Raw genomic sequence first — 13,858 nt, forward strand, 5'->3', positions numbered from 1 at the left:
ACAGGTTAATAACTTTGGGGGGGGGGCAATGAGGGTTAAGTGACTTGCTCAGGGTCACACAGTTAGTGTCAAGTGTCTGAGGCCAGATTGGAACTCAGGTCCTCCTGAATCTAGGGCTGGTGCTTTATCCACCATACCACCTAGTTGCCCCAAGGTTAATAACCTTTGAGGGCAGTTCCAAATAGTTTTCCAGAATGGTTGCAGTTCAGTATTCGTGATGACAGTGGTGTCCAGAGATACTTGGAAAGAAAGCAGTTTCCCTAACACGACATCAATGTCAAAAGGTTAAGGGAATTCCCCAAATATCCCTAACCTTCCTTTCAGAGAGCCCTGTGGGAGTACCATGCATTAATTTATCTAATCCTTTCTCAAAACTGTATTTCTCCAATGTTCCTGGAGGTAGCGTGTTCTGAAAATGTATTACCTGACTTGGTAACATAGTAATAACTCCTATTTCCTTAAATTATTTCTGTGAATCCTCCAGGATGCCCTCAATTTCTAGGATTCTGTGATTCACTGAATATTCTATCTACCTCCTTTATACACTTCCATGAATATCATCTTTCAGGCTTCATCCCTAAAATATCAAGAATTATCATCTTTCTCATTTGGTATCATACAGAAGTTCCTCTAGCTCTTGGAATGGAGAATCAAAGGTAGGCAAAATGAACTCTCACAAAAATTAGCTTTCTATTTTAATTATTCTTTAGTAGTTTTCTCTTCCTACCCCAAAAAAGCAAGATAAGGAGGCATCTACCTCAACTCCTTGATATAGGTGGAAGGAGTATGAGAGGAAAAGTTCTGAAGTGAGGGGATATTTTTTAATCACATCAGAAGTTCCATAGACATAATTGAAGAGGCAGGCAGGAGTGGAACATGCTGGAGTATTGGGGGTGGGTGTCAGTACTGAGGTTAATACAAATGAGACAATAGGCAATAGGAGTTGGAGATGCAAGTTTTCTATTCGAAAGGTACAAACTCGCTATTAGAAGGATAAGAGGTGGGAGCGTGGGGTGTGGGGGGTGTGGGGGTGGGTGTGCATATATGTGTAGAGTGAGAGATTATGAACCACTTAGGGGATGAATCCAGATAATAGTGATTGAAAGGAGTTATGCTGCTTAGCACAGTACCTGGCACATAGTAGACACTTAATAAATGTTAATGACTACTATTGCCTATTGATGAAGAATAATTGCATATTATTCAATAAAAGAATATGATAATAACAACACATATTCAATAAAGGATATCAATAATTCAGTAAATATGATTTAAATAAATGTAGGAGGGCAGCTAGGTGGAGCAGTGGATAAAGCACTGGATTCAGGAGGATCTCTGTTCAAATCTGGCATCAGACACTTACTAGCTTTGTGACCCTGGGCAAGTCACTTAACCCTCATTGCCCCACAAAAAACCAAAAACAAAATAAATAAATGTAGGGTAGTTCTGCAATGGTAGAAGATCTAGGTTTTAGTCTCAGGTCCATAACTTACTAGACACAAGGACACAGGCAAGTCACTTGACCTCACTAAGTCTCAGTTTCCTCATCTATAAAATCGATATTTACATTAACTATATGTCACAAAGTTTATTCTGAGAAAAATATTATATAAACTAAAACCCTCATAAGGGTACTGATCAAAACACCAATTCGACAGGGAAAAACAGATAATGATGGACTGAATGAAAGAAAAAGCACTTATTAAGTGCATAGTGGCCCAAAGAGAAAAGCAAGACCGCCCTGTTCTTGAGAAGTACACATTCTAATTAGCAAACGGAGACAACACATATAGGAAGAGTCCAACTTTAGGTCAAATGGTAAGGGCTGATGGTCCAAATAGCAAGGAGTCAGTCCAGTTGGACTGCACTGTAGAGGAGAGATAAGGCTGATATACAAGTATGTCATTTTAACAAATAAAACCATATCCGTTTCTGTCATTGAACCATTTGACAATGGCAGGGATTCTTTTGGTGACGAGAACTTTAATTTATGAGTCTTCAATAGCTGTGGTTACTGACGGGGCAGGGACTGTAGCAAGGGCAAAGGTAGGTCTTGGATGACCTTGCCACAAGAGATGTTCCCCTGGATGACTACCGTAAGAAGTCTGGGCGAGAGGCAAGGTTAAAGGCCTTGGCAGGCACTATTACTTAAAAGACTCCTGGGTGCAGGGTCCTGGGTCAGCCTTCAGTGGGGTCTGGAAAAAAGTCATCATCATGGTAGTAACAGTTTGGTCAGCTTTGTTACCTTGATACCTCTCTTCTCTTCTCTAGCACTTTCTGATGGTGACTGGTCAATGGCTAATGCTGGCTGACACCAGAATCTCTATAAGAGCTCACCAAATCTCCAGAAAGGTTGCTCCCTTGGACAACAGTAGCCCTGGCCCAGGCTGGAGGCAGCGCCAATGACACTGAGCAAATGGATGGGTGGGTGTCAGTATTGCTACTCTTGGCACTCATAGGCTAGAAGCATATTGGAAAGCAGAGAACACTGTTTTGTGAAGAGTTCAGCTTCAGCCTAGGATACACAGCACTCAAGCTCTAGGAAATAGGGTACAATGAAACACTATCTCCTAGGCTGAATATATCAAAGGTTGTTTGCCTAAATAATCTCCTGGTCTAATACCACCAAATATGCCTGATGCAGGCTTGCAAAAAGAGTGTAATGCCCTTAATGTGGGAGTGCCCTCTAGGATAGAAATCCTTGATACTGTGGAGGCAGGGAGTCTAGACTTTACCCCAGCCCTACTAAATGTAATAATTTCTACATGTTAATTTCATTTAAAATGCACTTTATTGGGGGCAGCTAGGTGGCACAGTAGATAGAGTACCAGCCCTGGATTCAGGAGGACCTGAGGTTAAATCCGGCCTCAGACATTTGATACTTACTAGCTGTGTGACCATGGGCAAGTTACTTAACCCTCATTGCCCTGCAAAACAAAACAAAACAAAAACAACAACAACAACAACAAAATAATAAAATAAAATAAAAATAAAATGCACTTTGTGGGGGCAGCTAGGTAGCATAGTGGATAAAGCATCGGTCCTGGATTCAGGAGTACCTGAATTCAAATCCGGCTTCAGATACTTGACACTTAATAGCTGCGTGACCCTGGGCAAGTCACTTAACCCCCACAGCCCTGCAAGAAAAAATGCACTTTGTACTTCTAAACAGCTGTGGTTGCTGTTAGATTTCTTTCATCTTCTGTATAACACTTCCATAATCACAAATACTATCAGTAGATTCAATCTGTAGAAATGAATAGCAAAAATAGGTATTCCTTAAAAAAGAGTAGTTAAGAGAGAGTTACTTCATCTTCTCAGCTATCTAAATCCTATTTATATCCTATTACAGTAATACAACCACAGAGATACAGAAATATTGACAAGTACAGCTAAAAATATTCAACTTGACTTTCAAAAATATATTCAGTCCCTAAAATGTCTGTATCCTTTGACAGAGAACCCACCATTGGGAATATACCCAAAAGGTTTCAGAGAGTAAAAGGTCTCATATACAAGCTTTTGTGGTAGCAAATAACTGGGGAGGAAAAGACTGCCATCAAACTGAGGAATGCATAAACAAATTTAGTGGTACATGAATATAATGGAATATATTACTATGCCATAAAAAACAATGAAGATGAAGAATTCATGAAAGCATAGGAAAACTTATATAAACCAATGCAGAATATAAAGCAGAAAAGTAAAACAATATATACAACTATAACAATCGAAATGGAAGGAACAAAACATAACCGAAACATTCTCTTCATCTCAGATTCCTTTGCCGTTGCCTTCCACTTTTTTTTTCTTCCACTCTTTACTATTTTTCCCTAGTCTGGAAAAGGGATGGATGGCCCTTCTCCTTGCCACAGTCAACCCTTGTGTGCATTTGAACTCATTCTGATATCTCCCACCCTATTTTCACTCACTCAATTTTCTCCAGCAGACAGCATTCTCAGTCAATTTCCCTCCATTTCAATTTGTCTGTTGTATCCTAACTTCTTCCTATCCAGTAGTTCCTTTCCTACAATCTTTAAACATGTCACATCCTTAAAAAAACCTTCACTAGACCCTACAAGGTCTCAAGTTATCAGCTAGGTAGATCAGATGAGAGTGCTTCACAAACCTTAAAGTGCTATATAAATGCTAGCTATTATTATCCTATATCTACTCTCTTTCTCAGCCAAGTTCCTTGAAAAATGTAGTCTATAGTCACTGCCTCCAAAGGCAATCTGCCTTTCCAAACTCATCACTCAACTGAAACTGCTCTCTCCTGCTCATCTCTTTTTTTGGGGGGGGGAGGGTGGTGGTGGTGGTGGTGGTGGTAGTATTTTATTTTATTTTCCAATTACATGAAAAGATTGTTTTCAACATTCATTTTTGTAAGATTTTGAATTCCCAATTTTTCTCCCCGCCTTCCGTCTCCCCTCCCCAAGACAACAATCAGATATAGGTTATATACATACATACATGTATATATACACACATACACTCATTTATATATATATTTCCATATTAACCATATTATAAAAGAAGAATCAGAACAAAAGGGAAAAACCACAAGAAAAAAAACCCAACAAATAAAATGAAAATAGTATACTTTGATCTGCATTAAGACTCCATAGTTCTTTTTCTGGATGTGAGAGCATTTTCCATAAGTCTTTTGGAATTGCCTTGGATCATTGTATTGCTGAGAAGAGCTAAGTCTCTCACAGTTGATCATCATTACAATATTGCTGTTACTTTGTATGATGTTCTCCTGGTTCTGCTCACTTTACTTAGCATCATCAGTTCATGTAAATCTTTCCAGGTTTTTCTGAAATCCACCTGCTCATCATTTCTTATAGCACAATAGTATTCCATCACATTCATATACTACAACTTGTTTAGCCATTCCCCAATTTCCAATTCTTTGCCACCACAGAAAGAGCTGCTATAAATATTTTTGTACATGTGGGTCCTTTCCCCTTTCTGACAATCTCTTAATTGTCAAATCTTCAGTTTTCATCCTTCTCGAACTATCTCTTGCACTTGACACTATTGACCATCCTCTCCTCTTGGATACATTCCCCAATATGGGTTATCTTGGTTTCCCTCCTACCTGTATGACAACTCCTTCTGATTACTGATTCATTAGCTATATCAATTGATTCAATTGCTTCTGTTACTGATTCATTAGCTATATCATACTTCTGTGGGAAATTATTATTAATAACTGATATCTTGGGGAAGATTCAGGAGATTCTCCCCTTCTTCCAAAGTCTAGCTTCTCCTTGAAAATAAGATTGCATTGAATTTCTTCATCTTGGTCAGATCCATCCCAAGCTTGCAAGGTGGAGAAAGCTCATTTGTGTTCTACTCAAGCGTAGGTGGGACAGATCCATTTATCTAAATAGTCAAAAGCTCTTCCATGGGGGGTTGGGTGAGGGGTCATTTGGGGGCCCACCCCCATTGAAGAGGAGGACATTCTTTGAATTGAAGGTCCAAGACTAGAGATAATATCTCTATGTGGGGGTCAATTCTTGGCCCCTTTGACCACATACTGTTTCAAGGGTATATAAGTTCCATGTCCCACCCACCATGAGGGTGTTTGTCTGATAGAGACAGCAAATGACCATTCTTTCATTAATAACATGCTGGCCTTATTAATAAAATGATCAAATTACCCAGAAACTATGTATCTCAAAATTTTAATTGTCATACTCCTGAACTATGGGTATTCCCCAAGTTTCTATACTATACCTTCTCTCCGTACAATCCCTTGGAAAAATGCATTAGCTCACAAGGGTTTAACTATCATAACTATGCAGATGACTCATAGATTAGTAGATTATGAAGATTACATTTGTCTATCTGTGAGTCATCTGCATAGATACAATAGTTAAATATGATAGTCTTTATATTTGTGACAGAGATAGGTTAGAGATACTGGCACTTCTATCCAGTGTCAGCCTCTCCCCTGAGCTTTGGTCTTATACCACTTATTAGATATTTCAAACTGGATATCCCAGAAACAGTTAAAATTTAAGATGTCCAAAAAAAATTCATTTTTGCTCCCCCTCCACTACTACTCCCCACCAAATCCCATCCCCTTCCAAATTTCTCTGATCACTATCATTTCAGACTCTCAGATTTATAACCTTTGTACTACTCAATCTCCCTCACCCCCCATTTCCAACCAGTTACCAAATCTCACCATTACTGACTTCATGACATCTTTTGCACCTGACCCCTTTTCACCACTTACACAGCTACCACTTTAGTTCCCTGGATTATAAGAGCTAATAATGTAGATTCCTCTACTCAATCAACTCCAGTGGGTTTCCTCTTGCTTCTAGCTTAAAATATGAACTCCTCTATTTAGTTATTAAAACACCTTACGCGGGGGAGGCTAGGTGGCACAGTGGATAAAGCACTGGCCTTGGATTCAGGAGGACCTGAGTTCAAATCCAGCCTCAGACACTTGACACTTACTAGCTGTGTGACCTTGGGCAAGTCACTTAACCCTCATTGCCCTACCAAAAAACAAACAAAAAAACACCTTACAGCCTGGCTCCAATCTATCCTTCTGGCCACACTGGGACTTAGACTCCCTTTTGTACTCTACAATCTAGCCAAATTGGCTTCCTCTCTCTCTCATACACAAAATTCCATTTCCCTTCTCCATGTCTTTGAACAAACTATTCTGTATTCCTGGAATGAACTCACTCCTGACTTCTACCTCATAATGCCCCACTCTTCCTTTAGGATACAACTCAGGCACATGTTTTATACTAAGCTGATCCTGATCCTCATAACTGCTAGAGCCTGCCTTCCTTTATTACCTTTCATTTAACTATATTATATTAATTTGTAATTATTCACTTTATACTTGTTCTATACTTGTTTTTCCCAGTAGAATGCAAGAGCCTTATGAGTAGAGATTATTTCATTCTTTTTGCTTGTATCCCTAGGTCCTAGTACAATGCCTGGAAGATAGCAGACGTAATAACTGCTTCTTGTCTGCTTGATTATAATGCCCAAACTTCTCGTCCCAAAAGAGATGAGACAGTAAATGTCCATTCCTTCGTTGCAGAGATAGGGGATCATGGGTACACAATACTGTATGGACTTGTTAGCTCGTTTGACATATTTGTTAGTCTACAGAAAAGCCTTTTTTCTTGTTCTAAATTCTTTGTTAGAAGGTAAGTCTTCCTGGGTAAAAGGGGTGGTGGTTGTCATGTCCAACCCTTCCTTGGCAAAGATACTGAAGTAGTTTGCTATTTCCTTCTCTGGCTCATTTTGCAGATGAAGAAACCAAGGCATGGTTAAGTGACTTGTCTGAGTAATTGTCTGAGGCCAAATTTGAACTCAGGAAGAGGAGTCTTCCTGACTCCAAATCCAGCGCTCTATCCATGTGCGTGTGTACATACTGAGAAATGAAAATTCTGTAACAATAAAATGTCAATAAAACTTTTTTTTTTTTTAGTGAGACAATTGGGGTTAAGTGACTTTCCCAGGGTCACACAGCTAGTTAAATGTTAAGTGTCTAAGGCCGGATTTGAACTCAGGTACTCCTGACTCCAGAGCCGGTGCTCTATCCACTGTGCCACCTAGCTGCCCCCAATAAAACTTTTAAATGGAGGATACAATGTACATAAACATCAATCTACTTCAGGAATTTTTAGTTATTTGAATTACTATGACATTAAAACTGAATGCTGGTAGATATCTTTTTAAAAATGCATTAGGCATCAAGGGTGAGAAAGTAATTCATTCACTGAACAACCATTTATGAACTCTCTATTATTTGCAGAGCTCGGTGTTCCTAAATAAAACATATAATCTAATGTTGAAAACGCACAAATTTTAATAGCTGTTTTTCAACTGCAAATTCAATGCCAATAACCTCGGGTTTTTAAAAAATTTTTCTGTTATGGAGAACTGTATAAATCTATAATTCAAACTGCAGTTAAAAGAGAAACAGAGACTGATAAAAAGGTAATAGCAAAGGTGTTTATAAATGATAACGCCAACAAATGATTTGAGAGTATTTAGGGGAAAATTATTTAGGTAAACACACAGAAACACAATGGGAGTTGCTATCTCAACCCATTTGGATGAGTACTAGAAATGGTGAAAAGTGGGTTAGATAAGGTTAAAGAGTAGTACAGAATGGTGAGTTATAGCATTGGTAGCAAAATCCAAAATGATAATGCTAAATTATTGAGATCTGAATTCACAATTTATGTAGAAGATATTTGAATGGATATATGGTTTTATCAACATGGATACTCTCTAACAATACAGATCACAGCCCATCTCTGCCTTCTCAACCTTTCAAACTTAAGTCTACCTCTGCTTGCAACATCTCCACAAAGGGTCTACCCAACATACAGGGCACCTAGATCTCTTCATATTATGTAGTATATGAGGACAATACACATGCCTATATGTTAACCTTCAGACTAGGTTCATAATTAACCAATCTCCTTTTCTCACATCAATTTGATAAAAAATGTTTAAACTACTCTTGGAAATTTTTTTTTGTAATATGCTATAACACATTTCTGCCCAGCATGCCTCTCTCCCTTTGATTTAGGTGCTTCAGATATTAATTCATTTCAATTCAATAAACATTAAATGTCTTACTAAGTGTAAGGCAGGGGCAGCTATGTAGCACAGTCAGCAGAAGAATGGGCCTGGAGTCAGAAAGATCTTTTTCCTGAGTTCAAACCCCACCTCAAACACTTGACCTCAGGCAAGTTACTCAAACCATGTTTGCCTCAGTTTCTCATCTGTTAGATGTGATGGAAATGGCAAACCACTTTGCCAAGGAAACCCCAAATGAGATCATGAGGAGTTGGACACAACTTTAAAATAAATGAACAACAAATGTGAGGCAATGGAGATATAAACATGAAAAAGAAGCTTATATTTGACTGAGGCAATACAATGTAATATATCTATCTATCTATCTATATCTATCTTTCTACTATATATAGATATAGATATACACGCACATATATGGGGGGAGAGAGAGAGAGAGAGAGAGAGAGAGAGAGAGAGAGAGAGAGAGAGAGAGAGAGAGAGAGAGATACAAGGAATTTGGGGAAGAAGAAAAAAAAATAACTTTGGGGAAGTGTGGAGATCAGAAAATTATTCCCAGGGGACATGACCTTTTATGAGATATAAAAGAAGCTAGGTGGCGATGAAGACATTCTAAGTACGTTAAAGTGCAAAGACAAAGAAGGAAAAGATAAAATATAACGTTTGGGGAAACAACAAATAGTCCAGGTTAACTAGAATATAGAGGGCATAAAAGAGTACAATATATAAAAAAATCTAGCAAAGGTAGATATGAATCAGACTATGAAATATCTCCAGTGCCAGGCTGAGTCACAGGAATTCACTAAGGATTGTTAAGCAAGGAAATATAATCAGATTTGGGTCATAAGAATTAGTAAGTGTGTAGAGGGTGAATTGGCAAGTAAAAAGACTAGAAGCAGGTAGATCAATTAAGCTACTTTGAGAGTCAAGGTGAGAAGGGGGATTAAGACAGTGACCATGTGAAGGAGAAAAACAGACAGAGGCAAGGGAAGTTGAGGAGGTAGGATTTAAAAGACCCAGCAACTGACTGGATATTTGGGAGAAGCAAGGAAATAATGGGAAGGAATTAAGAATTCATTAAGAGTTTAGTACTTGCTACATACTATGCCAAGTACTTTATAAATATTATCTCATTTGATCCTTACAACAATTCTGAGGAATAGGTGTGATTTATCTTCTCATTTGACATTGAGGAAACTGAGGCAGGCAGAGGTCTACTGATTGGCCCAAGGGTCACACAGCTAATAAGTGTCTGAGGCCAGATATGAATCCAGGATTTCCTGACACCAGACTCAATGTCTGATTTACTGAGCCGCCTAGCTGTGGGGTAAAAGAGGGGCAAGAGTCAAGGGTGACTCTGAGGTTGCAAACTTCAATAACTAAAAGCATGGAATGTCATCAACAGAAATAAGGAAGTTTGGGGAGGGTAATGAGGTTAGCAAGAGAAATAATGAATTTCATTGGTGTAGGACATTCAGGTAGAAATGCACAGCACTGAGTTGGTGATGCGAAATTAGAGTTCAAGGATGAGAGAATAAGACTAGCTATATAGATTTGAGAGTCATCTGTCAATGACAATTAAACCAATGGGTGCTGATTACATTATGAGTGGATAGTTTAAAAATAGAAAAAAAGAGGAGTCAAGTATCAAACAACGAAACAATCAACAAGCATTTAATAATCCATGACAGAAGCTACTGAGAGAGATATTGCGTGGGATAAAATAAGTGGTTGGTTTCAGTTTGAAATCCCCTTAACATCAACATTATTATCACTTTAAACATTTAATACTTAATGCATGTTTGACAAATAAGACGTTTAGGGCATTATGACAAGACACAACATGTATTCCTGACATGAAAATAGTCTAGGACAGAGGTGTCAAATATGTAGTGCAGCCTAACAGATTAAAATGTAATTGGGAAATATTAAACAAAATAAATTAAAATATATTAGAACACAGATAATGTTAAATATGGTTTTCTTAAGTCAATAAAGGGTCTGCAGAGATCCTTATGTATGGATCTTTTCTATTTGACTTTGACACAATTTTCTAGGGCTATGACAATGTAACTGCTATCACGTTACTTTTTAATAGAGAATAAAAGATTTGCTTCAATCAATAAGCACTTCTTATTTATTAAGATCATATATTATTATATATGTTTCATATTTAAAAAAAATAAATAGGTCCTTTCTCCACAAAAATGCTACTCTGATGCCTGCCTGACTACAGTAAGTGAGGCAACCCTTAGTTCTCAAACTTTATAATTCTTCAAAAAAATTCTTCAAACACAAGCCTAACAATTAAGTATCCCTGTTACCTGAGAAGTAGCCTAAAGAATTTAGAGAGGCTCATTACTGAAAGGTGACAAATCGATCATGGTATTTTTCAGCCACTTCAACTCATGAAAGCCTTCAAACTAAGGCATAGAGGGATGGTGATCATTACCCTGATAAAATCTTTGATCCACGATAAACAAAGCTTTACTTGGTTTTTTTTTTTTTAAAAGCTACAAGGGAGTATACTTCACTATTCATCCAAAGCTATCATCCACCAAATGACAAGGGAATGAAAAAGCAACAGAGGGCATCTCACTAGAATTCATTTCAAAATGCTCTTTCTCAGAAGCAACTGTGTTTACAAATAGGGTGATAAACATTACTTATTTAAGGATGAGGAAAAATATAAAACTGACATTAGGTTCTTTTCTCTAATGAGAGCCTCAAGAAAAGTGAAGTGTTAACATGTAGTCCTAGAATTTCCAATCCAAAAACACTTATTAAGCACTGGGAGATCCTGATGGTCTCCATCTACAGTCTAGATCTGCTGTTCTTTCCTCAAATAAGGAAAAGGGGAATGGGGAAGGAGTAACTGATGATAAGCTACACAACTTGACACAGCCAATTCTCTATCACCAGATTATGGACTGAGGCACAACCAAATTTTTTATCTCTATATTTACCAGGACATCCATTTCTTCAAAAGGTATTGTGAGAGGCACTGGGATTGGGGATGGGATTTAAGCAGATCTTGAATGGATCTCAGACAGACTAGTGATAAGAATTCTTGGTCACTTGGAGGCAGGAAATAGTTTTCTAATGAAACCTCACTTGAAGGTACCATGCTTTACATTTAGTCAGTCGACAAGCATTTATCAAGCATCTGCTCTGTTCCAGGGACTGTGCTAAGCCCTGGGATACAAGAAAAGATAAAAGAGAGTCCCTGGTCTCAAGAGCTCCCAGTCTAACAGGGCAGACAACATGCAAACAACTATATACAAACAAGCTATATACAAGATAAATAGGAGATAATCTCACAGAGAAGGCACTAAGATAAAGGAGGACTGGGAAAGGTCTGCAGAAGTTAAATTTAGGAGTCACTGTTTCCCTAACTTCAAAGCAAAGCATTTATTTCTACTGTCTATCCCCTACTAGCAAGAACTCCTCCTAACTCTAATTGTGGTCCATACAAGGACCACAGAGACTCCTTTTGAAATTCTCTCCCACTCTGGAGTTTAAAGCTGGGGGAAAGGATTGAGTGGTTCTGGGTGTTTTTTTCCCCTTGGGCTAGATGAACAGTATTCCAATTTCTTTTAGAATAATTACTTCCTTTAAGAATAAAAGCTACAAAACCTAGAACGCTATCACCTGTTCTAAATTCAACGAAAACTTTACATTCTATTTTAAGAGCTTCATCTGAGATCTCCATTAAAGCCTTATTCCAGCGTCTCACCCTAGATGTGAAAGATGCCTTGGGATAATGAGGGCAGTGCCAGAGAAGAATGGCTCTAAGAGGTTCTACCAAGGAGGAGATGCTTCAAGTGAGGCCCACAAGAGCTGCCTCTGGGACTAAAAATTCAGCTGAGATATGTTCAGAGCCGCTCATCCCCAAACAGGCAAGAGGGTGATTTTTTTTTTTAACTGCAACTCTATTTAAGATCATCTACTAAGATATAGGAGGGATAGTTAGGAAGCCTTGGATTCAAATCTTGCTAATGAGGCATCTGGGCTTTGTAGCTTCTGGCAAGTTATCGTGACTTCTCAATGCCCACAGGCAATTACCTAGGACAGAGATTGTACAGCTCAGCATCATGAAAAAGCTTCCCACTGAGAGTGGCCCATGGTGCTTAACTCAGAGGTCTAATGAAAAAAGATAAACACCTGAAAATTGTTGCTAAAAAACCCACACATTTATTTTAGTTTTAATTTATGGAATAAAACAAGCATTTCTATAACAAGTACAATAAAAAGATGATTGCTCATGAAACTGCAAAGCTACTATGTACAACTTGATATTCCTTTTAAATATATAATAGTTATCACATAAATTTCTTTTTTTTCTTCCTTTCTCTCTCCACAGTTTTAGAAATGGCTATCATTTGTCACAAATAGGTATGTATATATGTGTACACACATATATGTAAAATTATTCTATACATACTTCTACTTATCAGTTCTTTCTCAGGATGCAGGTAGTATCTTTTTTCATAAGTCCTTTATAATTAATTTGGGTATTTATAATAATCAAACTGCCACTCAAAGTCATTCTTAAAACACTCTTACTACCCTTTGACCCAGCAATACCACTATTAGGTCTTTATCCCAAAAAGTTCATAAAAAAGGGGAAAGGACCCACATGTACAAAAATATTTACAGCTGCTTTTATTGTGGTGGGAGATAATTGGAAATTGAGGGGATGCCCACCAACTGGGGAATGGCTAAACAAGTTATGGAATATGAACATAATGAAAGACTATTGTGCTGTAAGAAACGATGAGCAGGCAGATTTCAGAAAGACTTATATGAACTGATGCTGAGTGAAATGAGCAGAACCAGGAGAACACTGTACACAGTATCAACAACATTGTGTTATGATCAACTTAACTCTTCTCATCAATACAATGATCCTAGATAATTCCAAAGGACTCATGATGGAAAAATGCTCTCCATATCCAAAAAAAAGAACTGTGGAATCTAGATGTAAATTGAATCACACTGGTTCTACTTTTTTTGGTTTTGTTTTTTCTTTTTTGAGGTTTTCCCCTTTTGCTCTAATTCTTCTTTCACAACATGACTAATGCAGAAATATGTTTAATGTGATTGTACATATATAACCTATATCAGATTATTTGCTGTCTTGGGGAGGGGGGAGAGAAGGAATGGAGGGAGAAAAATTTGGAACCAGCAATCTTATAAAAACAAACGCTGAAAACTATCTCTACATGTAACTAGAAAATAATGAAATACTTTTATGATTTAAAAA

At 37.8% G+C, this 13,858-nt stretch overlaps 1 protein-coding gene across 1 annotated transcript in view; it reads right to left on the minus strand.

The window, feature by feature from the left end:
- FOCAD (focadhesin) overlaps positions 1–13,858 on the minus strand; it is a 380,224-nt gene that overhangs the window by 76,869 nt on the left and 289,497 nt on the right. The gene's annotated exons all lie outside the window — the stretch shown is intronic.

This window comes from Dromiciops gliroides, chromosome 1 (assembly GCF_019393635.1).
Source record: "Dromiciops gliroides isolate mDroGli1 chromosome 1, mDroGli1.pri, whole genome shotgun sequence".
In the NCBI taxonomy this organism is placed as follows: Eukaryota; Metazoa; Chordata; class Mammalia; order Microbiotheria; family Microbiotheriidae; genus Dromiciops; species Dromiciops gliroides.